Source organism: Bubalus bubalis, chromosome 15 (assembly GCF_019923935.1).
Source record: "Bubalus bubalis isolate 160015118507 breed Murrah chromosome 15, NDDB_SH_1, whole genome shotgun sequence".
Lineage (NCBI taxonomy): Eukaryota > Metazoa > Chordata > Mammalia > Artiodactyla > Bovidae > Bubalus > Bubalus bubalis.
The window spans coordinates 60121267-60143898 of record NC_059171.1 but is presented as its reverse complement, the minus strand read 5'-3'; the positions used below and the strand labels follow the sequence as shown (position 1 = coordinate 60143898).

Below are 22632 nucleotides of genomic sequence, written 5' to 3'. Positions count from 1 at the left end.
GACTTACACGTTCGAAACTGACTTTGACTCCTTCCTTATTGTTTATCCCTTGAGTCACAAGTATTGCTGACCTGTGGTTGTATTACTTTGGCCTTTCAGTTTATCCAGGGTAATCGGGTTTTAGGGGAAAACTGGCTTGTACTGTCCAAGCAAGTGAAATTGGTCTGAAACAGAAAGTCATGTAGTTTTTTTCTAACAGAAACTGTGTTTTTCAGGAGAAAAGTCTATTAGGGAAGCAAAACCAGGAGGAACATGTTGCCTGGTGGATGGGTGAGGACAGAAAATGAAGGACCCATCATGATGGATAGACCCCTGGATGCTGGCTCCTGGTCTAGGCAGCTCCCACTGCCCGCTTCTCCCCACATACCCACACAGCTGCCCCCTGAGTCCCCCTTGCTGTGGGTACACCTACGAGAAGCTATTAAGAGCCCTCGGTTGATTCCAGACTTGCTTTTCAATGAGTGATCATTTTTGATGATCCAGACATGAATCCTCACTCTTCTCATGATGTCAGCGTCTCAAAGGCTGTGTTTTGGCTGTACAACAGGCTCCCTCCTGGCTGAGCATCATGCCTGCCCACCGTCCTTCCCAACAGGCTCCTGGGCAGTGAATCTGAGCTCCCTGGGAGAGTTGTCCCCAGGTAGGGTTATCCAGCAGGGACAGTGGCTTTCTGTGGGGTGTGAGGCAGAGCCTTGTGTAAAGCTGTGAAGAGCTGTGTGGTTCTATGCTGAGTCCTGCATCTTTTTCCTCAGCAGCAGCTTTCTTGATTATTGGTTTCATCTGAAAAAAGTAAGTAGATTTTTCAGGATGAACTCTCACTGGAATGCTGGGATTCTATCATTGTATCAAGAAATTTGGACTCCTTTCTCCAGACTGGAGAAGGAAGAAATGAGTGGGAGGGGAATACCAAGGAGGGGAATAAAAGAGAATACGTATCAGGAAAGAGAGCTTAGTGATGAAAAAATGAAAAAGGAAGACAAAGAAAGTAGCTAGTTGATATACAAACTAGATAATCAACAAGCACCTCCTGTATAGCAAAGGGAACTCTACTCAATACTCTGTAATAACCTATATGGGAAAAGAATCTGAAAAAGAATGGATATATGTATATGCGTACCTGAATCACTTGGCTATACACCTGAAATTAATGCAACATTGTAAATTGACTATACTATAATATAGAATAAACTTTAAAAAGTTAAAAAAGAAGGTAATTAGTTAGAGGCTTAAAAATGAGAAAGAAATAACCACAACACTGAGAGCAAAGAAAATTCACTTATAAAAAGAAAATAAAAATGGTCCGTGAGATAGAAAACAAAAAACAACTAGTGATCAACCAAAGTGAAGAATATTGTCTTACAAAAGGAAGCTGATCTTTTACTTGACCAGTTTCACAAAAAAAAACAATTTTTTTATGGTGCATTTTAAGCATGACTCTTCTTATTGTTTAGTTGCTAAGCCATGTCCAACTTTTTGCGACCCTATGAACTGTAGCCTGCCAGGTTCCTCTGTCCATGGGATTTCCCAGGCAAGAATCCTGGAACGGGTTGCCATTTCTTCCTCCAGGGGATCTTCCCAACCCAGGGATCGAACCCATGTTTCCTGTATTGGCAGGCAGATTATTTACCACTGAGCCACCAGGGAAGCCTTTAAGCATGGTTACCAGTTGCCTAATAACTGGTAAATTTTTTGATGATACTATAAACAGAGAGAAATAGCTTTCTTAATGTTATAAATGACGTTGTCTGCTATGCCCTTTACCATCCTTTTCTTTATAGAACCTAGAAATAGCGAAAGTGAAAGAAGCTTGGAGAATATCAAATGTTTGCTCACTTCAGAGGGAAGGAAACTTCAGTCTGAAAAAGCAGCTTGTTCAGATGGTATGGCCAGTGACACAAGAGAGCCAGGACTTGACAGTCCCCAGCAGGGGGTTCCCGCTGCTCTGGTGGCCACAGGCTCCCCCTTACCCTCTTCTCTCCCAAGTGGCAGACCTTTTCCTGTGCCCCTACCTAGTAAAATTGATTTGGCCCGAGGCTCATTCTTACTGAGTCTTATAAGATGGTTGGATGCATCACCGACTCAATGGACATGCGTTTGAGCATACTCCAGGAGACAGTGAAGGACAGGGAAGCCTGGTGTGCTGCAGTCCATGGGATTGAAAACAGCCTGACACGACTGAGCGAGCGACTGAACAACAAGGGTGAATTTAAATTAGTATTAAAATTACTAAAGAAGAAACATTCTAACATGAATATACATTAGTATAGAAACAATTACTAAATAAGTAACGTTGTAACACATTACAACTTCATAGCTAATATTTATAGAAATTTCACTACTGGCTAGGTATTGTGTTCAATGTTTTACACGAATTGACTCACTGAATCCTTAAATAAGTAACAATATAACATGGTCATGATGAAATTATTGACAACGTAGCTAATATTTATAGAATACCATGTGCCACTTATTTGTGCTCTTATGGGTTGAACTGTGTCCCCACAAAACGCGTATGTTCAAGTTCCTGACCCTCAGCACCCCAGGATGTGACCTTATTGGGCAATCAAGTTGTTGCAGGTGTGGTTAATTGCGATGAGGTCACTGAGGTAGGTCCCAACCTGATATGACTGGCGTCCTTTTAGGAAAGGGGAGTTTGGACACAGAATCAAATACAAGGGTGAGGAGGTAAAGAGACACAGGGAGAAATGGCAGCTAGGAGCCAAAGAGAGACTTCTGGCCTCCAGAACTGTGATAGAATAAAGGTCTGTTGTTTAAGCCACCCAGTTTGTGATACTTTGTTGCAGCAGCCTTTACAAATGAATATATAGGTATCAACTTATGTAATCCTTCCCATAAACCTACCAGGACATCTGTACTAAGGATGGGGTAGGGAGAGTTAGATATCAGTAGAAAGAAGCAATCAACCTCATCCAGAATGTGGAACATTCCAGGAGACAAATAACAGTTTCTCCAACATAACTATGCTGTGATTTAAGGTGGGGGTGGGGTGGGAGGGGGGAGACTGTTACTGAATAAATGTGGCTTAGGATATATAGTAACCATGTTCAGCAGTTGAACCTTACTCTCATTCTGAGTGAATAAACCAACTATAAAAATACATCTTTGAGACAATCAGGGAAAATTGGCTGTGGCCTAGATATTGGATGATGATAAAGAAGTGTTATTGATTTTGTTGGGTGTGACATGGCACAGTGGTGATGTTAGAAAACATAACCTAATTAGCCGGAGACTGGGAAAGGGCTTGCTGCCTGGGACTTGGTTTGGAGGAAATCAGAGAAAAAATGTTTGGGCCTAGATGATGCACGGATTTCTGTAGTTGATTTTCCCACTCCTACCATCAAAAATATGTCAGAATATGTCTATAATAATGAGAAAAAGAAGCTATAAGATTCTACTGTTGCTGCCTTACAGATGAGGAAACAGGCTGGGAGGGGTTTTGTAAGCAACTTGGAAGAGCTGAGCTGTGAGTGGTGAGACTGGCTCCAGAGTGTAATTCCAATCAGGTATTTAAGAATATTAATATTTAATGACAACATATGGTATTTTCCCATCCATTTGACACTAGTCCTCTGCGGTGTACATTCCCATCTGGGTACATCCCAGAACACTGGGTACCTGGGGACAATCACCCCCATCTCAGAGGTGGAAGCAGACAGCACAGGTGACTTGTGCCACTACACTGCCACTACAGAAGGGGAAACCAGGAGTGGAATTCAGAGTTTTGGACTCTGGGCAAATGCCAGCACCAGATGGAATGGCCTGAGTGCTTCACATGCAAGCAGAAGGAGTTAGGGCTGGGGTTTCTGGATTGCGGAGACTTGTGGACACCTCGCCATGGTCAGCTCACTTACTTTTCGCTTTTAAAGGTTCAGTTTCTCTGTTTGCATTAAAAAGTAATTTTCTCTATTTGTTTATTTTTGACTGTGTTGGTCTTCGTTGCTGTGTGGGCTTTTCTCTAGTTGCAGTGAGCAGGGACTACTCTAGTTGCTGTGTTTGGACTTCTTTTGTTGCAGAGCACAGGCTCTAGGGTGCACAGACTTCATAGTTGTGGTGTGTGGGCTCAGTGATTGTGGCTCCCAGTCTCTAGAGTGCAGGCACATGGGCTTAGTTGCTGCATGGCATGTGGAATCTTCACAACCCAAGGACTGAACTTGTGTCTCCTGAATTGGCAGGTGAATTCTTTACCACTGAGCCACCAGAGAAGCCCTCACTTACTTCTCTTATGGGCCTCAGGTGTCCAGTAGGTGAAAAGGAAAGAAAAGGTGGTGGCCCCCCCCCCTCCCCGCCCACAGTGCCAGCCTCCCAACTTCCAAGACCTGCAAATACGCAAACAGAGTAACCCACCAGAAAAGACTAGTGAACAAAGGTGATGCTAGGCTTTTTCTGTAAACAGATTCACTGTTCACTGATTAGCTGGTATGTGGAGAAAACTGTGGTTAGCAGCCTCAGAAAAAGCCATTCTGGAGCGAAATGGGGCTTCGGGAGGTTGCCGCAATTGCTACATCATCAGATTTCCACTCCGAAGATTTCAACGGCCTGAGATGAGAGCCAGGGGGTAGGTGGGAGACGCTCAGGCCCTCCATGGGAGATAGCTCTGCGCTCCTGACCTTCTCCTGGCCCTTGGGTTGTGGATGGTAGCCTTCTAGCCCCAACTTCTCAGAAGTAGCCTGTGTTATCCATCAGGGCCTGTCCATCCAGTTCAAGTTCACAGTGATAAATCTTGTGGCCTCGGAGGGTCCTCACAAAGGTGGGTGTGGTCTGCTGATAGCCTGCATGATTAAGTGCTTTCCTGTGTCAAATATAGCCATAATATACCACAAACAGGCAGTCGAGTTTTATACAAACTGATCTGGCTGCTATCAGCTGCTCTGACATTTTATACTAATACTTAAAATAAATCTAGAAACAGGAAAGAAAGTACAGAATTATTGTTTCAAGCAGGCCGTGTGAGCTTATCTTCAAAGTGGCAGAGCTTCTATTGTTCAGGGACGGCTCACTCCACTGGCATAAAGGTTAGTGGCCAGAGGGCCACCATGGATTGGCCGGTTTCGAGAGCTGGCCCGGGGCTCCATTGACTTCCTTTCCTTCTTGCTCACCTGGGGGCCTCTTAGTGCAGCTGGAAACCGCAACCCCCCCTTCAGAAGCTATGGAGAATTTCTCCTTAAAATCAACCAAACCGTCCCAATGCTGAGGGCATACTTAAACCTTGGTCTTGACGGCTGCCTCTCTGCCTGTGTGTGCTTCCTGGAAACAAAAGGAAGCTTGTGCTCTTCCGGATTTTCTTTTTGGAATGAGAGACTGAGGGAGAAGTGTCCCATGAAATTAGGTTTCAAAAAAACCTGATATTTAGAAGAGAACATAGAAATCATCTTGATCATCCAGTAATGATCAGCTTGGGCAATGCACTGGAACGACTTGGGGAGATTTTTCTTTTTTTTTTCGTTGTTGGAATTTAGTTGCTTTACAATGTCATGTTGTTTTCTGCTGCACAGCAAAGTATATCAGCCGCACGTACACATATACCCTCTCTTCCTTCAATTTCCTTCCCATATTGGTCACCACCGTGTTCCCCATTAGTTATCTATTTTACACAGTAATGAATCTGCCTGCAATGCAGGAGACCTGCATTCAATCCCTGGGTGGGGAAGACCCCCTGGAGAAGTAGAGTAGCAACCCACTCCACCATTCTTGCCTGGAGAGTTCCATGGACAGAGGAGCCTGGAGGTATAGTCCATGGGAGTTGCAAAGAGTCAGACACAACTGAGCAACTAACACTTTCCCTTTATACATAGTAGTGTACATCTGTCAGTCCCAATCTCCTAATTCATCCCACTCCCTCTTCCCCTCCTTAGTGTCCATACATTTGTTCTCTAGGTCTGTGTCTCTATTTCTGCTTTGCAAATAGGTTCACTGTACCATTTTTTCCTAGATTCCACATATACAATATATTGTTAATATACAATATTTGTTTTATTAACCCATATATTGGGGAATTAAAAAAAAATTGATGTCAAGGACCTACTACCAGAAATTTCTAGGGGCGTTGATGTGTAAAATCTCCGTAGGGGATTCTAACAGGCAACTGGGTGGAGAAACACTCCTTATTCCAAGGGCTCATGAGATAGAGTGGCATCCGAGGCCACAGAGACAGGACAGCTGGGGTCCCAGGGAAAGTGGGAAGCACAGACAGGCTGTGGAACCTAGTGCTCCGCCCACTGTGCTCTGTGTCATGATTTACCAGTGCCTCAGCTCAGTCGGACTGAGCGACTTCACTTTCACTTTTCACTTTCGTGCATTGGAGAAGGAAATGGCAACCCACTCCAGTGTTCTTGCCTGGAGAATCCCAGGGACGCGGGAGCCTGGTGGGCTGCCGTCTATGGGGTCGCACAGAGTTGGACACGACTGAAGTGACTTAGCAGCAGCAGTTCAGTTCAGTTCAGTTGATCAGTAGTGTCTGAGTCTTTGCGACCCCATGAACTGCACCACGCCAGGCTTCCCTGCCCATTACCAACTCCCGGAGCCTACTCAAACTCATGTCCATCACATCAGTGATGCCATGAAACCATCTCATCCTCTGTCATCCCCTTCTCCTCCCGCCTTCAGTCTTTCCCAGTCTCAGGGACTTTTCCAATGAGTCAGCTCTTCGCATCGGGTGGCCAAAGTATTGGAATTTCAGCTTCAGCATCAGTCCTGCCAAAGAATATTCAGGACTGATTTCCTTTAGGATGGGCTGGTTGGATCTCCTTGCAGTCTTTTCCAACACCACAGTGCAAAAGCAGTTCAGTGCCTACAACGGAAATAAACCTAAAAATGGATCGAGTTAAATGCTTAGTTACATTTGCAGCTGTGGGTCTGAGTACCTTCCTCATAGCTTTATTTCATAACATAATTTTTTTTATTATACACATAATCATAGGACTTTGTTTTTATTTTATCATTTCCCAAAACTCCTCTAATATTCGCCTCTCTTGCTCTCTCCTAACAATTTTGTGTAGATTTGAATTCTGAAAGACTTCAGATGATGCTGATGTTCCCTCTGTAAAACTGAGCCAGTGATGAAAAATACCATGGAGAGCCCAGAGTGGAGCTGAATTAAGCTGGGTGACTATGTTGAGGACCACTTCTGATTTTATTTGTAAGAATAAGAAAGCTCATTACTGCAGACACTCATGTCTTCCTTTTTGGTGAACATTTAAAAAATTATTTTCTACAAAGTAAACAATAGTTGGTAAACAGAACAATGAAATATTTGAGTCTGGAAAGTATACTTCTAGGGTTTTCCGGAATAGTCCTATTTTAAGTACCCTATTTTGTGGATTCTCTGGTGGTCCAGTAGTTAGGGGGCTTCCCAGGTGGCACTAGTGGTAAAGAGTCTGACTGCCAAAGCAGGAGATGCAAGAGATCTGAGTTAGATCCCTGGGTCAGGAAGATCCCTTGGAGTAGAAAATGGCAACCCATTCTGGTATTCTTGCCTGGGAAATCCCGTGGACAGAGGAGCCTGGTGGACTATGGTCACAGAGTCAGGCACGACTCAGCGACTGAGTCCAGCAGCACAGCCACTGGTTAGGACTCCACACGTTTTTATGCCTAGGGTGTGAGTTCAATCACTGGTCGGGGAACTAAGATTCTATAAGCCATGCAGCATAGCCAAAATAGATAAGTAAATATGCTATATTTATACTCACATAAAAAGTAAAGAGGTCTTCCTGACCAGTCCCCGTTTCTTCATCCCATTGGCTACGTAGCCACCCCTCCCCCTGACCCTCCCCACCTGACTCCCTCTGATCTCTGAAACCCCCTCCCTCTGACCCTCCCCAACTGACTGCCTCTGATCTCTGAAACCGTCCTTGTGCTCTGGGTCCTTCCTGTGTCCAGAATTAGGGCCGACACTGCCATCTCCTGTCTGGGGACCACAGCAGCCTCTTCACAGGCGGTTCTGCTCCTCGTGCTTAAGAAATCAGAGGTTCATCAGGGACCCCACCATCCACTCTGCACACTTTTCCAATGCCAGCCCTTGGCCGCACCCCTGCCTTTCTCTGGGTTCACTGTGGCACCCCTGGTTCTCAACCATGGCTGCCTCTGGGGTCGCAGATGTCTGTGTCCTGACCACAGAGGTCCTGTTTGTTAATCTGGGGTCACCCGTGAGCCTGGGCACCTTCCAAGCCCCCTGGTGATGGTAATGGGGAGTTGGCTGGAGGGACTTCTGCTCAGAGCCCTGAGCTGCTTCCCTATTCTCGCCTCCCTGACCTTTGCACAAGGTTGCTCCTTCGGCCTGAATCTCCCCTCCCACCTCCTCTCTTGGCCACCTCCATGGCTCCCTCACAAGAGGAAGCATCAGAGAGGTCAGTGTGGGCTGCCAGGTAGGGCAGCCAGCAGGCGATTAAGGGAGATTGCACGCTGAGTGGGCCAGCCGCTCACCATCTTGTAAGAATACGAGAGGAAGGGGCATCACTGGGGGGAAGGGTCCTCCCTCCTGGAAAATGAGCTTTGTCTCTTCACTCTGGCTGGCTGTGGGCTTCCACCCACATCTGATAACACAGAGGAAGATTAGAAACAAGATGCTTTGGCGAGCTTGGAGGCCATTCCATTCGTGAACTCCTGTGTCCTCTGCAAATTCCTCGCATAGCTCACATGCAACTCTCTCCCACCTCTGCGTGTTACAGAGGAGAGTCCTGGATCCCCGGTTTGATTTGGCTTATTGTGGGGCGGAGAGCAGTGGAGGCAGGAGGGATTGTTAAAACATCTTCAGGAATGGATCCTACACAACCATCACGCCCTGAAGACAGGAGCGTGAGTTGTACAAATAGAGAGTGATTCAGCTGATTCAAGCAGCTTGAAAATGATCATTTCCTCTGACCATCTGTGATATTCCTCATTCTTCCTCTTCTCAAGAACATCTTTGACATTTTCTTCTGCTTTTTTAATTTTTTAAATGTTTTTGATTGTGGTAAAAGTCACATAATACAAGACATACTATTTTAACCATATTTTATTGTACGCTTCAGTGACACTAAGTACATTCACATGGCTGTGTAGCTCTCACCATCATGTAGCTCCCAAATTTTTCACCTTTGGCCTAGAAAATCCCATGGATGGAGGAGCCTGGAAGGCTGCAGTCCATGGGGTCGCTGAGGGTCAGACACGACTGAGCGACTTCCCTTTCACTTTTCACTTTCATGCATTGGAGAAGGAAATGGCAACCCACTCCAGTGTTCTTGCCTGGAGAATCCCAGGGATGGGGGAGCCTGGTGGGCTGCCGTCTATGGGGTCGCACAGAATCGGACACGACTGAAGTGACTTAGCATCAAATTGAAACTCTGTCTCCATTACACACTAACTCCTCATCTCCCCTCCCCACTACTCCCCGCACCACCACCTCCCAGCCCCTGGCAGCTACCAGTGTACTTTTTGACTCTGATTTTGACTATTTTAAGCACCGTGTATAAGTGGAATCAAACAGTGTTTATCCGCACCTACTGTGTATCAGTTCAGTTCATTCACTCAGTTATGTCCAACTCTGCGACCCCATGGACTACAGCATGCCAGGCTTCCCTGTGCATCACCAACCCCTGGAGCTTGCTCAAACTCATGTCCATCGAGTCGATGATGCCATCCAACCATCTCATCTTCTGTCGTCCCCTCCTGCCCTCAATCTTTCCCAGCATCAGGGTCTTTGCAAATGACTCAGCTCTTCGCATCAGGTGGCCAAGGTATTGGAGTTTCAGCTTCATATCAGTCCTTCCAATGGATATTCAGGACTGATTTCCTTTAGGATGGATTGGTTGGATCTCCTTGTAGTCCAAAGGACTCTCAAGAGCCTTCTCCAACACCACAGTTCAAAACCATCAATTCTTTGGCCCTCAGCTTTATGGTCCAACTCTCATATCCATACATGACTACTGGAAAAACCACATCTTTGAGTAGATGGACCTTTGTCAGCAAAGTAATGTCTCTGCTTTTTAATATGCTGTCTAGGTTGGTCACGGCTTTTCTTCCAAGGAGCAAGCATCTTTTAATTTCATGGCTGCAGTCACCATCTGAAGTGAGTTTGGAGCCCAAAAAATAGTCTCTCACTGTTTGCATTGTTTACCTATCTATTTGTTAACTGTATATAGTAATACATTTATATATAAAAACTGTGTATAGGAAAGCTGTATACAGAAAAATTGTATATAGGAATACATTTTTTGTATTAACAATATCTGTTCTGGGCTCCCCTGGTGGCTCAGAAACAAAGAATCTGCCTGCAATGCAGGAGACCCAGGTTCTATCCCTGGGTCGGGATGATCCCCTGGAGAAGGAAATGGCAACCCACTCCAGTATTCTTTCCTGGAGAATTCCATGGACAGAGGTGCCTGGCTGACTACAGGCCGTGGACAGAACTGAGCGACTAACAACATATGTCCTACACACAGATTCCACCGTCTTTTTTTTACTTCTTCTGATTCATGCAAGAATGTAGAGACTTAACTGTAGAAGACTATAAAGGAAATTTAAATGAAAAGTGAAATTTAAATGAAAAATGAAATAAAATGAAAATTAAATAAAAATTTAAAACCCAAGCTCATGTAAACACAGGGGATTTTAGATCAGCCCCAGTCCCAGCCCCGTGTTCTCTGTCTGGCCAGATGAGATGCTCTTCAAAGCTCAGTGAGTTTAGTTGCCAAGAGTAACAGTAAAGGACATGAGGTGTGGCTTCATCCCTCCCCACTGTCCTGTGTACCAGTGAGTGACCCGAGCACCTTCCCAACCTCTTGACCCCAGTTTCCGCATCTCAGAAATGGGTGTGACGCCCATTTGTGTGGTTGGTGTGAGGTCTAACCCGGTGGTGCTTTGTGAACAGCTTACCCAGCACTTGCAATACATATAACTTTAAAGGAGTGATTAGGATTTTGTTTTTTCTGGCAGAGTCTTTACCTTGGCATGATTGCACCACTTTCTTTAAATAGACCAGACTAAATAGTTCTCATGGGTTAAAGGTGGTACAAGAGAGAAAGGATGTTCCTTGCGCAAGATCAAGTCCTGGTGTCACAAAGGACCATCTTTGCTGGACCAAAAGGTCCCTTAGGGGAAGGTAGATTTCAGGCTGCAGAGGGGCCCCTGGTTACAGAGCTGGTTTTCAGGCAGGGCTGTGGAGAGTTTACTGGGTGTGCTGTTCCCCACACACCAGGCTACCCAACTGCCTCAGGGGTGGCTTCTCTGATCACCTGGTGTGCATATATACGCTCAGTTGTGTCTGACTCTTTGTGACCCCAAAGACTGTAGCCCACCAGGCTCCTCGGTCCATGGGATTCTGCAGGCAAGAATACTGGAGTGGGTTGCTCTTCCCTTCTCCAGGGGATCTTTCTGACCCAGGGATTCAACCTGCCTCTCCTGCACTGCAGGCAAATTCTTTACCTCTGAGCCACTGAGGCTTCCCTGATCACCCGGACCAAGTGGCTAATTTATTCTGTTGCACCATTTACCATCTCCTGGTACTTGAATTAACTGGCATTTATCACTTCTGAAGAGGGCAAATAATCACACAGAACTCTTTTCAAGGAGTGCCTGGGAAATGGAAGTACTGCACAGTTATTTCTGAAGAACGGACCTTCTGTCTGTTTAACCAGACAGACAGTCAAGGTTCTAACTTGACAAGAGAGAAACACTGAGCTTTAAGATGCAGTAGCCTTAGGTATGGTGGGGGGCGGGGGGCGATGACTGTCTGTATTGTTTGCTGAGAGGATAAGGGAACCTGTGACCAAATCAGTCCTCAGCAAGCAGCACAGTCAGAGATGAGAAATCCTAAAGCTCTTAGGAAAATACTTTCCCCCAAAAGAGAAGAACTCACTGAAAGACATGAGGAACTTGAAGGCATTTAGGGCTGATGATAATATGTGCCAGCATTGTCCCTCCTTGCCCCCACCCCAAGTTCTTCTTCTCTTTAATCAAGTTACAAATAAGACCTGGATGAGAAACTGGTCACTTGTCTTTGCTGTGGTTCAGTTGCTAAGTTGTGTCTGACTCTGCGACCCCGTGGACTGCAGCATACCAGGCTTCCCTGTCCATCACTATCTCCCGGAGTTTGCTCAAACTCATGTTCATCAAGTTGGTGATGCCATCCGACCATCTCATCCTCTGCCATCCCCTTCTCCTCCTGCCCTCAATCTTTCCCAGCATCAGAGTCTTTTCTAATAAGTCATCTCTTTGCATCTATATGCTTGTCTTGTCTATGATTTTTTTTTTCTGGCCTCACCATGGGGCTTGTAGGCTCTTAGTTCTCCAACCAGGAATCAAACCTGTGCCCTCTGCATTGGAAACTTGGAGTTCTAACCACTGAACTACTGGAGAATTCCCTACTTATGATGTTAATACAATCTTAGACCAGGTTTTTGCACTACTTGTCTTTAATCACCAATCACACTGACAGCCTCCTTGCACGTGAAATCTTGGGTCCAGCAATCAGGAGCCTCAGGCGTAACCCAGACCTCACCTGTGAGGTGTGTGTCACTCAGGGCATCACACTGAATGAACCAGGCACCATCTCAGCCCAGATTTCACCAAATGCCTTCGAGGTTCCATCAGCCTCAGGCCTCCCAAGCAGGAGGGAGAGGCCCAATGCCGCAGGGATGACATGGTTCAGAGACAGAGTCGATGGCCCCTAGCGCTGGGGGTCAGTCTGTTTGGGTTTAGGTGTGACACCACCTGTGGGGCCAGGACAATGCTTAATAAAGCTTAGACCTGCAGACGTAAACTGGACAGAACCTCAACAGATAACCTCTGGGACGATCCTTCACCTGAGATTCTCAGTGGCTTCGAGGAAGTCTCTGTGAGATTAGAAAATGTAATTACATCTGATAAAGCGATTGCCGGCACTTTGTTTGAAGACGGGGCTTTATCAGGTCCATTGTGTGAAGGTTAATGGAGGCAGGGGGGTTTCCCGCCACTGGTCTCTCACCTCTGACAGATGAACTCTGATTATATTAGAATGTTTGGACGTGGCTCCGTAGTCTTCAGAGGGCGAGCACATTATGGTGGACTCTGTGTGGTCTAAGCTGGCTGTGGAGCCCACAGACCTGACTCTGAGTTACTGTGTGATCCATCCAGGGAGGCGGGATCCAGGGGACTCTCTCCTCCCCTGCATGCTCCTCCCCACCTGAGCTCACACTTTGCAGAGCCCTGACCTTGTTATCTCACTGTTCTGTCTCCCTGACTCTGTCCTCCCCCCCCCAAGATGGAAAAACCCTTGGAAGACAGGCATTCACTTGCTTTGTATTCCCAGAACCTAGCACAGATTTTGTTCCGTACATCAGTTCCCATAGGATTGCTGACTGAACTCAACTGGCTTGGAGAAAGCTTGGGTTTTCCTGCTGGTAGATATTGGAATGGTGGGTGAGGGTTGAGTGGACCAGAAGAACCCTTGAGGACCCCTCCCCTCCCCATCCCTGTGGATGCGTTGACTATTTACTAAGCCCCAAGGTTAGGGTGGGGCAGGAGCAGAGAAAATCTTCCTGAAAGGATGCTGTTTACTCTGTGCTGACGGAAGAGAGCGACTAATCTAAGCTTCTCGTTTCACAGACAGGGAAACAGAGCTCCAACAAACTGCAGAAAAGATTATCACTAAACTTACTTCTTTCTATGACGAACTTCGTGACGGAGGTTCCAAGCAACCTTCAGTCACGCCACCCCGGAAGTATTCACTGAGGCTGGTGAAGAGGTTCAGACCCACTGAGATAAAATACAAAATAAAAAGAGAAAAGAAAGAAATGTGTATCAGGGTAGAGCCGATTAACAATGTTGTGACAGTTTCAGGTGAACAGCGAAGGGACTCAGCCACACATATATATGTATCCATTCTTGCCAATAAAATACACATTTCTCTTCTTTTACAGTCAGGTAGAGAAAAGGACAACACTCTAATGATAGTGGATGAGTTTAGATCCCCAAAATGGATCCAAAGAGCCTTAACAACACACAGCACAGCTAAACACGTAAAAAGCAGGCATTTCAAGTTAAGAAGTTTGTAACACGATTTAGAAAATGTCACTTACGTCACTTTTATCCAAAATTAGGTTTGATGAATATCCTGTTAGGAAAAAATGTGGATTATGGTTTGTCTCCCAAACCTCCTCCCCCACAGCCTATTTCCACCTTCCCCTTCCCCCTTCACTCCGAGCTTAGACCTAACAAGCTCCCTGCTAAGCCCCAACAAGTTATCAGTGGTCCTGACACCCCGACCCCCTCGGAGGACAGACGGAAATACAGCTTCACAAATATGGAAAGCAGGTCTCAGCTAGTCAGTGTAAAGGGGTGGGGGGAGTTGCTAAAAGAGGTACACCTGTTTCTAAAAGCTCCTGAAGACACACACTGTTGGTGGCAGCCAAGTACCAGCCTTCCCTGATTGCTTGTTACTCCACACAAACGATGGAACTTACTTTCATGAGGTACTTCTGCCTGCATTAAATCTTTTTGTATCTGGTGAGGATGCCACAACTGTCACCCCATCTTACGGGTGGGAGAGGATGCAGCAGAGTGATGGGGCAGCCAGCCTGTGGCTGCCCAGTGCATGCAGCATCAGGGCTGGGGTACTTTCCTTCCATGTCCAGCCCACAGACTCGTTGACTATACAGAAGAGAACGTTTTAGACCCTGCAACCCATCCCTCTCCAAGGAATCAGCCTCTTCTTTCTGTGCACCTCCATATTCAGCAGGCATTCTTGCTTGGACTCTTAGAGCAAAGTCTATCAATACCAAGACCCTCTGATCCAGAAAGAAAGGAAAAGACAAAGGCAGGACCACAGAGCACATGGCAATGACAATGCTTTCCCTTCTCTGAAACACCTGGGATTTCATTTCTCTGTAGAAACCGTTAGCAAGCGATGCGCAACCTCCCCCTTAGAAGCCAGTACCTTCTCCATCTGGGAGGTGACACAGGAAGCAGGTGATTTCCAGGGAACTTTCCGTCACTCCAGTGCCTCCTTATTAACCATCTCCAGCTGGCTGGTTACCCAGTCCTTCCACGCCAGTGGCGATGCAGAGATGTCACATGACCCAGAATCTGGGGCAACAAGAATAGTTGGCTGCCAGTAGGAATTGTTTCAGTGTAGGGATTTTAAAATCCACATGGTAGTAACACCCATTCCAGGCTTATTTAAAGCAAAACAGTCTCTTGCAACTGAAATTGGTCCTTAAATTTCCTTTAAAACGAAAGTTTTGATCCAGTCACTGATTTGTATAAAGCCCTTAAGAGCATCTTCTGTCCATGGGAAGCATCTGCATGGTTCCACACACAGGTGGCTTTGCAATGGACAGCAGGCTCTGGGTAGGCAATTGCAAAGACAGTTTCTCCCATTGTTATCACCCTGGAAATGTGTGCTGTCATCTTTACATGTTTATAAAAGCCAGAGCAAGATGAGAGATTTATAATTGTCCTCAAGGCAGATCCAGGAGCCTGTAAATCATCCTTACTTACATGGCTGGCAGCGTGGAGCTCAGGCAGTGGAACAGAGCCATCCTCAGAGGACCAGTCCGGGAGACTGAAAATGAAGACAGACAGCTGGAAAACTGGGATTTAACCACTTTGTCTTTGCACGACCACAATGGGACATTGTTAGGCCTGTGTTCCATGAGACAATGGGCCTCGATAGGACAGAAGAGCCATTCAGAAGGACAGCTACATCCTGTGCCTTGGGGCAGGCTGGGCTCCCTTTCAGTTTGTTCTTGCTGCACAGTGTATGTGTAACAGATTATTCGTCCTAATTCGCTTCCTGCCCCCTCCCCCATCACCTTTCTTCTCCAGACTTCCAGGGAGTCCAGGGTGGTTTTTCTCTCTGGAAATGCTGGGTGATTTGTCAAGGGACCCACTGCTGAAATGTACATCGTTGCTTTTCCTGGTCACTTAAAACTGAGATGAGAGAATTGCTGGTGGTCCAGTGGTTAGGACTCTGTGCTTCCATGTCTGGGGGCCTGGGTTCGATCCTGGTTAGAGAACTAAGATCCCTCAAGCTGTGCTGCATGATCAAAAAAAAAAAAAAATGAGATGAGTACATTGATGTATGGATTCTAAGGGTAGATCTGTTAGAATGTGTTTGTATCCCAGTTTCTCCAAGTGTGAAATCAGCCCACTGATCAAATTCCTAGCTGTACATAAAAAAAAGAATGAAGTAATACCACCTGCAGCAACATGGATGGATTTAGAGATTGCTGTACTGAGTGAAGTAAGCCAGACAGAGAAAGACAGGTATCATATGATATCACTTATATGTGAAACCTAAAAAGAACAGTGAGGTGAACTTATTTACAAAACAAACAGAATCTCATGTGTAGAAAACAGTTTCCAGTGACTCAGCAATAAAGAATTTGCTTGCCAATGAAAGCAGGATTTCCCTGGTGGCTCAGATGGTAATGCGTCTGCCTACAATGTGGGAGACCTGGGTTCAATCCCCAGGTCAGGAAGATCTCCTGGAGAAGGAAATGGCAACCCACTCCAGTACTCTTGCCTGGAAAATCCCATGGATGGAGAAGCCTTTTAGGCTATAGTCCATGGGGTTGCAAAGAGTTAGACACCACTGAGCAACTTCACTTTCACTTTTCACTTTGCCAATGAAAGAGTCATGGGTTTGATCCCTGGGTCAGGAATCCCCTGGAGGAGGGCATGGCAACCCACTTCAGTATTCTTGCCTGGAGAATCCTATGGACAGAGGAGCCTGGCAGGCTACGGTCCATGGGGTCACAAAGAGTCAGGCACGATTTAGAGACTAAATAACAACAAATGTAGAAAACAAAACCTATGGTTACCAAGGGGTAAAAGGTGGGGATAAATTGGGTAGATTGGGATTGACATATACACATTACTATATATAAAATAGATAACTAATAAGAACCTAGTGTATAGCACAAGGAACTCTACTCAACACTCTGTAATGACCTATATGGGGAAAGAATCTAAAAAGAGCGTGGGTACATATCTATGTAAAACTGATTCACTTTGGTTGTACATGTGAAATTAATACAACACTGTAAATCAACTATGCTCCAATAAAAATTAAACAAAACAAATTCCTGGCTGTAATCGGATGAAGAATCTACTATTTGGTAACAAAGAGCCCTTCTCATTTTTATAGGGGACTGCTTTACAGATATAAAGCATCAGTGAAAGTCGCTCAGTCGTGCCTGACTCTTTGCGACCCCATGGAGCATACAGTCCATGGGATTCTCCAGGCTAGAATACTGGAGTGGGTAGCCTTTCCCTTCTCCAGTGGATCTTCCTGACCCAGGAATCGTGCTGGGGTCTCCTGCATATTGTAGGCGGATTCTTTACCAACTGAGCTATCAGGGAAGCCCATGAGGCATCAGAGCCTCCATAATTTTTTGCAAAGAATATAATCTACTAAGGAGAAAAATGAAAAAGATTAAACTGTGGTCATAAAGAGGCCATTGTAGCATAAACCGTCATGTAATATTCATATCCAATATTGTAAAACTTTTACAAGGAGGTCTATTATGTAGCTATTTTATAGAATCATGTGAAATCTGTGCTAGCAAATGAATAGCATTACATAGAAAAGTAGAATATAAATAGTTTACAATACCATATTTTATATTCTAAAAGTAGAATATAATGTTACTGTATTGACAGAAGGTACAATAAACCATATCGGCAGGTAGGCAAAGACTCTTTCGGACCCCATGGACTGTAGCCCTCTGTGCATGGGATTTCCCAGGTAAGAAAACTGGAATGGGTTGCCATTTCCTTCTCCACGGGATCTTCCTAACCCAGGGATCGAACCTGCATCTCTTGAGTCTGTTGCACTGGCAGGCAGATTCTTTACCACTGTGCCACCTGGGAAGCTCCAGCCAAAGACCACAAGGTAATAGCTAAAACCAAAAATAGTTGCAGCAGGAAGGAGAATTATGGCATTTAAAAATCTTTACTTTTAACATTTAAAATAATTTTATCAAGAAGAATGTTCCAATGATAAGAGGATGGTTCCCACGGGAGTGATGATTTGTTCAAAGGGTCTGGAATCGAGTTCACTGCACAGGAAACACTGCTTTACTCTCGCAAGTTGTATTTCCCTCCACCATATTCCCAGGACCAAGGGCCAATCCCGACTTTGGGGACACACCCAGGACTCCTGGAATGCATAGTGAGGGGCCCCAGAGAGAGGCTTACCTTTTCTCCTTCCTGTGAAGTCGTTACAAGGGGGAAGGAGAAAATTAACAAGAATCAGTCCATCCAGATAATGCCCTACCAGCCTTATCTCCAATCCAATGAGCATTAGATATTCATTTGTGAGGAGGGGAAACGGGGATTCAGATGTTAATTAAATATTCAAGGTCACCTAGTGAGCAGATACAGCAAGAATGTGAGCCCAAGTGTGGGCTCCAAAGGCCACATTCTTCCCACGATACAACCAAGCTGCCCCAAATATGTTTACGAAGAGCACATTCTCCTCTGTCTCCAGTGAAGTCCACTCCATCCCACCAGGGAGGACTCCAAACAGCCAGTGCACTGGCCGGGAGGGCGGTGCCAGCCTGGGTAACGGTCAAGGATGCCACAATGCTAAGCGCTTTTGGTGGATATTCTCAACCTTCACCCCATAGCCAGTCCCATCTTACAGTGGAAACTGAGGCTTAGAGAAATTAGAAACTTGCCTGGATTACACAGCTTGTGTGTGGTGGAGCCAGGATTTGAATGTCTGGTCCCAAAATATCAGAAGTGCCAAAAAGAAATACCAGGAATATACATTTTCTCCATTTCTGGGATCTAAGGCAAGTAGGAGGGGAAAAACAATCAAAAAACACAAAACAAATAAATGAATACAAAGGCTTCCTTCATTTTTAGCTCTAGTTCACCGAAAAAGGTGTTAAAGTGTAGATTCTCTGAGGGAAGTACCTGAAACTTACTAGGGAAATAAGCTAACAGTGGTTTTCCCTGGGGTTTAAGCTCACCTGTGCTTCTCTGGTGGCTCAGATGGTAAAGCATCTGCCTGCAATGCAGGAGACCTGAGTTTGATCCCTGGGTTGGGAACATGTCCTGGAGAAGGGAATGGCAACCTATTCCGGTATTCTTGTCTGGAAAATCCCATGGACAGAGGAATCTGTCAGGCTACAGTCCATGGAGTCACAAAGAATCGGACACAGCTGAAACAACTTAGCATGTCCATCGAGTGCCTGCCTCCCACCCGCCCCCCGTGCCCCAGCAAATCCACTACCTCCTAGAGAAACAAAGTTGGCACTCCTATCTCAGCTCTGAGAAACTCATTTCTACCCTCTTGTAGATCTTACTCCTTTAATGCAGAATGCTTTGTTTTATTTTTATTTATTTATTTAAAAAAATTTATTTTAGTGAATATGGGCTTTCCTGATAGCTCGGTTGGTAAAAAATCTGCCTGCAATGCAGGAGACCTGGGTTCGACAGGTCTCGGAAAGATTCCCTGGAGAAGGGAAAGGCTACCCACTCCACTATTCTGGCTTGGAGAATTCCATGGACAGTATAGTCCATGGGGTCGCAAAGAGTCAGACACTACTGAGCGACTTTCACTTGGTGAGTGTAGTTGATTTACTGTGTCATGTTGATTTCTGCTGTACAGGAAAGTAGTTATACAAATATATATATAAATATATATATATATATACACTTTCTTTCATTATACTTTATGCCAGGATATTGAATAGAGTTCCCTGTGCTCTACAGTAGGACCTTGTTGTTTATCTATTCTATAAATAATAGTTTGCATTTGCTAATCCCAACTCCCACCCTATCTCTGCCCCACATTCCATCTCCCCTTTGGCAACCACAAGTCTGTTCTCTGTATCTACAAATCTTCTGTTTAGTAACAGATGCTTACTAAAGCATCTTTACTTAACTGTTTACTAAACAAATGCTTCTATTTAGTAACATTATTCAAAACACCATTACTCAAAAGACAACTTTTTTATTTTTCCTTCTTCTTTTAACCAGAAAGTTACATTTTGGTATAAAATAAATGAATTTTCAAAAAGCTAGAGATTACCCGATAGTTTGAAATGGCAGATTCGGTCTCAAAATCTAAACCAAATTAAACCCTAATTCCAATTGTCAGTTTCCAGAGCAAATGAAAACAATAAACTAATACAAGACTCTCTGTCCCTCTCTGCTGGTTGAACACCAGGTCATCCTTCCAGATAATCCCGCCCAGAAATCCTTGTCTGACCCCTCGACCCCTAAGTTGTTTTTGCTGTTTAGTTGTGCTCAGTCGTGTCCGATTCTTTGTGACCCCATGGACTGTAGCCCGCCAGGCTCCCCAGTCAATGGGATTTCCCAGGCAAGAATACTGGAGTGGGTTGCCTTTCCCTTTTTCAGGGGATCTTCTCCACCCAGGGATCGAGCCCAGTTCTCCTACATTGCAGGCGGATTCCTTACCATCTGAGCCACCAGGGAAGCCATCATGCAAGTATGGGCAGAGTCTAAACCTTAAAGAAATTTTGTGATAAAAGGCACTGCATTTTATCGAAATGCAAAAAATGATGTGATAACATGAAAGTTAAATTTTAGCTATTTTTAAGTGTGCAGTTTGGTGGCGTGAAGTACAATCCCATTGCAGTGCAAACGCAGCCACCGTCCAACTCCACAGTGCTTCCATTTCCCCAGACTGAATGTCTCAGCCTTTTACACCATCTTCCCTGTCTCAGACGTTTTCACCAGTACAAAGCCCCTTCTCACATTCATGATGATAACTAGTAAGTCACTAGTGCTGCGACTAATATCCGTTTTCGATGGTCAGGATGCTGAAAAGTGAATCCTCAGTGTCGGTTGGGATCTGTGGGCTGAAGCCTGGTAACGCTGGCTCTGGGGTGTGTCCAGGATGTGCAGTGAGTGGACGGCCCCCGGGCATGCTTTCCTGATCACACATGTGTGAATTCCAGCTGAAACTAGCTGGCATGCGTGTGCATGCACACACACACACTTGCACACTGACTGTACTGAAACAAGTTGAAGTAAGTCACAGAAGCCACTACGACCAGTACAAAGCCTGACCCTGGACACTGAGCAGGTGCCCAGCAAGTGTTTACCGAGGAGAAAATAACAAGAGAGAATGAATAAGAGTGGAGAAATGGGCTGCTGTGAGTCACAGTCTTAGGAATCTGACACTTGGCATTTTGCATTTCTGACTTTCAGGGCCACTATAGCTTTCATATTCTTGCAACACTGATAAAGACAATTGTTCTGGCCTGGACACTGCCTAGGGGTGTCCCCGAGTCCTGCTTTCCTAGAATTCCCTGTGTAGAGTCACCACCCTTCTCTCCTGCCCACCCAGCTTCCTTGAGCCCCGGGCAGCGCTGGCATTTCCAGAGGAGCAGAGTGCCCTGGGGATGGAATCACTTCCCGTGGCCTCCGACCAGCACAGACATGCCGCAGAGCCATGGCCAGGGGTGAGCCATGCTGGAACTGAAGATGGGCCCAGTGGTTGCTGTCTCCCCTTGTCCCTGCCACGATAGGAGTTTTCACACACTGAGGATGGGGAAGTCATTCTGGCTTGTACACAATTTAATTCGGGCTTTATGCCATCAAACTAGAGAGTTTGTGGCCTTTTAAATGGTCATCATACATTTGCTTTAACCATGAAAGAGAAGAATGCATTTAAAAATCAAAATGGAGTAACTGTGGGGTCTTCTGTAGTGGCTCAGTGGTAAAGAATCCCCTTGCCAATGCAGGAGACACGGGTTCCATCCCTGATCGAGGAAGATCCCACATGCCGTGAAGCAACTAAGCTCGTGTACTGTAACCATTGAGCCTGTGCTCTAGAGTCTGGGAGTTGCAACTACTGAGGCCCATACACCTAGAGCCCGTGCTCCACAACAAGAGAGGCCACAGCGACGAGAAGCCCATGCACACCACAACCAGAGTGTAGGCCCCACAGATGGGAACCAGAGAAAAGCCCGAACAGCAATGAAGACCCAGCACAGCCAACAATAAATAAATACATACATATTTAATGGAGTAACTGTAGTTACTCCTGTGTGTGGCTGGTGGTCATTGTGGATGTGGGTTCAAGACACATTCCTGCTTCCCCAAGAACTTGAACTTTGAATTGTATCAAAGGACACCACTAGCCGCTCTCAAAACAGTACCTATGGCCAGCTGCCTGCGGCCACCTCATGATCTCAAGGTCCCTCCCAGGCTCTGCAACCATTTCAGACCCCACCCCATCCTTCCTGAACAAGCACCCTTGCTTCTTCCCAGCTCCAAGTGTAATTCTTGAAAAACAATTTGCATTATCTGATTTTTTACAGTTTTTGCCTTTACAAGTGTTAGTCAGTGAGTCATGTCTGACTCTTTGTGACTCCATGGACTGTCGCCTGCCAGGCTTCTATGTCCATGGAATCCCCCAGGCAAGAATACTGGAGTGGGTGCTATTTCCTTCTCTAGGGATAGAACCCAGGTCTCCTGCATTGCAGGCAGATTCTTTATTACAAGCCACGCCCATTTTGTATTCAGGTACAATATAATTCAAGTCTTCTTGAATCTGTGTCTCCTAGGCTAGAGGTCCCTGTTTGGCTCAAATTAAGCTCTGTTCTATTCCTTTGATTGACTGTTTATTGATTATTTCTGTTGATACCCACAGGTTTGGACAGAGGCCCCCAGGAA

At 45.6% G+C, this 22632-nt stretch overlaps 1 long non-coding RNA gene across 1 annotated transcript; it reads right to left on the bottom strand.

Moving 5' to 3' along the window:
- Positions 1-406: 406 nt before the first annotated feature.
- On the bottom strand, positions 407-15558 carry LOC102409486. The gene is made up of 5 exons (XR_329178.3): positions 15472-15558; positions 14909-15057; positions 14052-14086; positions 13631-13728; positions 407-780 (listed from the first exon to the last, which is right to left on the bottom strand). It is a non-coding gene; the product is annotated as an uncharacterized LOC102409486 (long non-coding RNA).
- Between the last annotated feature and the right edge of the window lie 7074 nt (positions 15559-22632).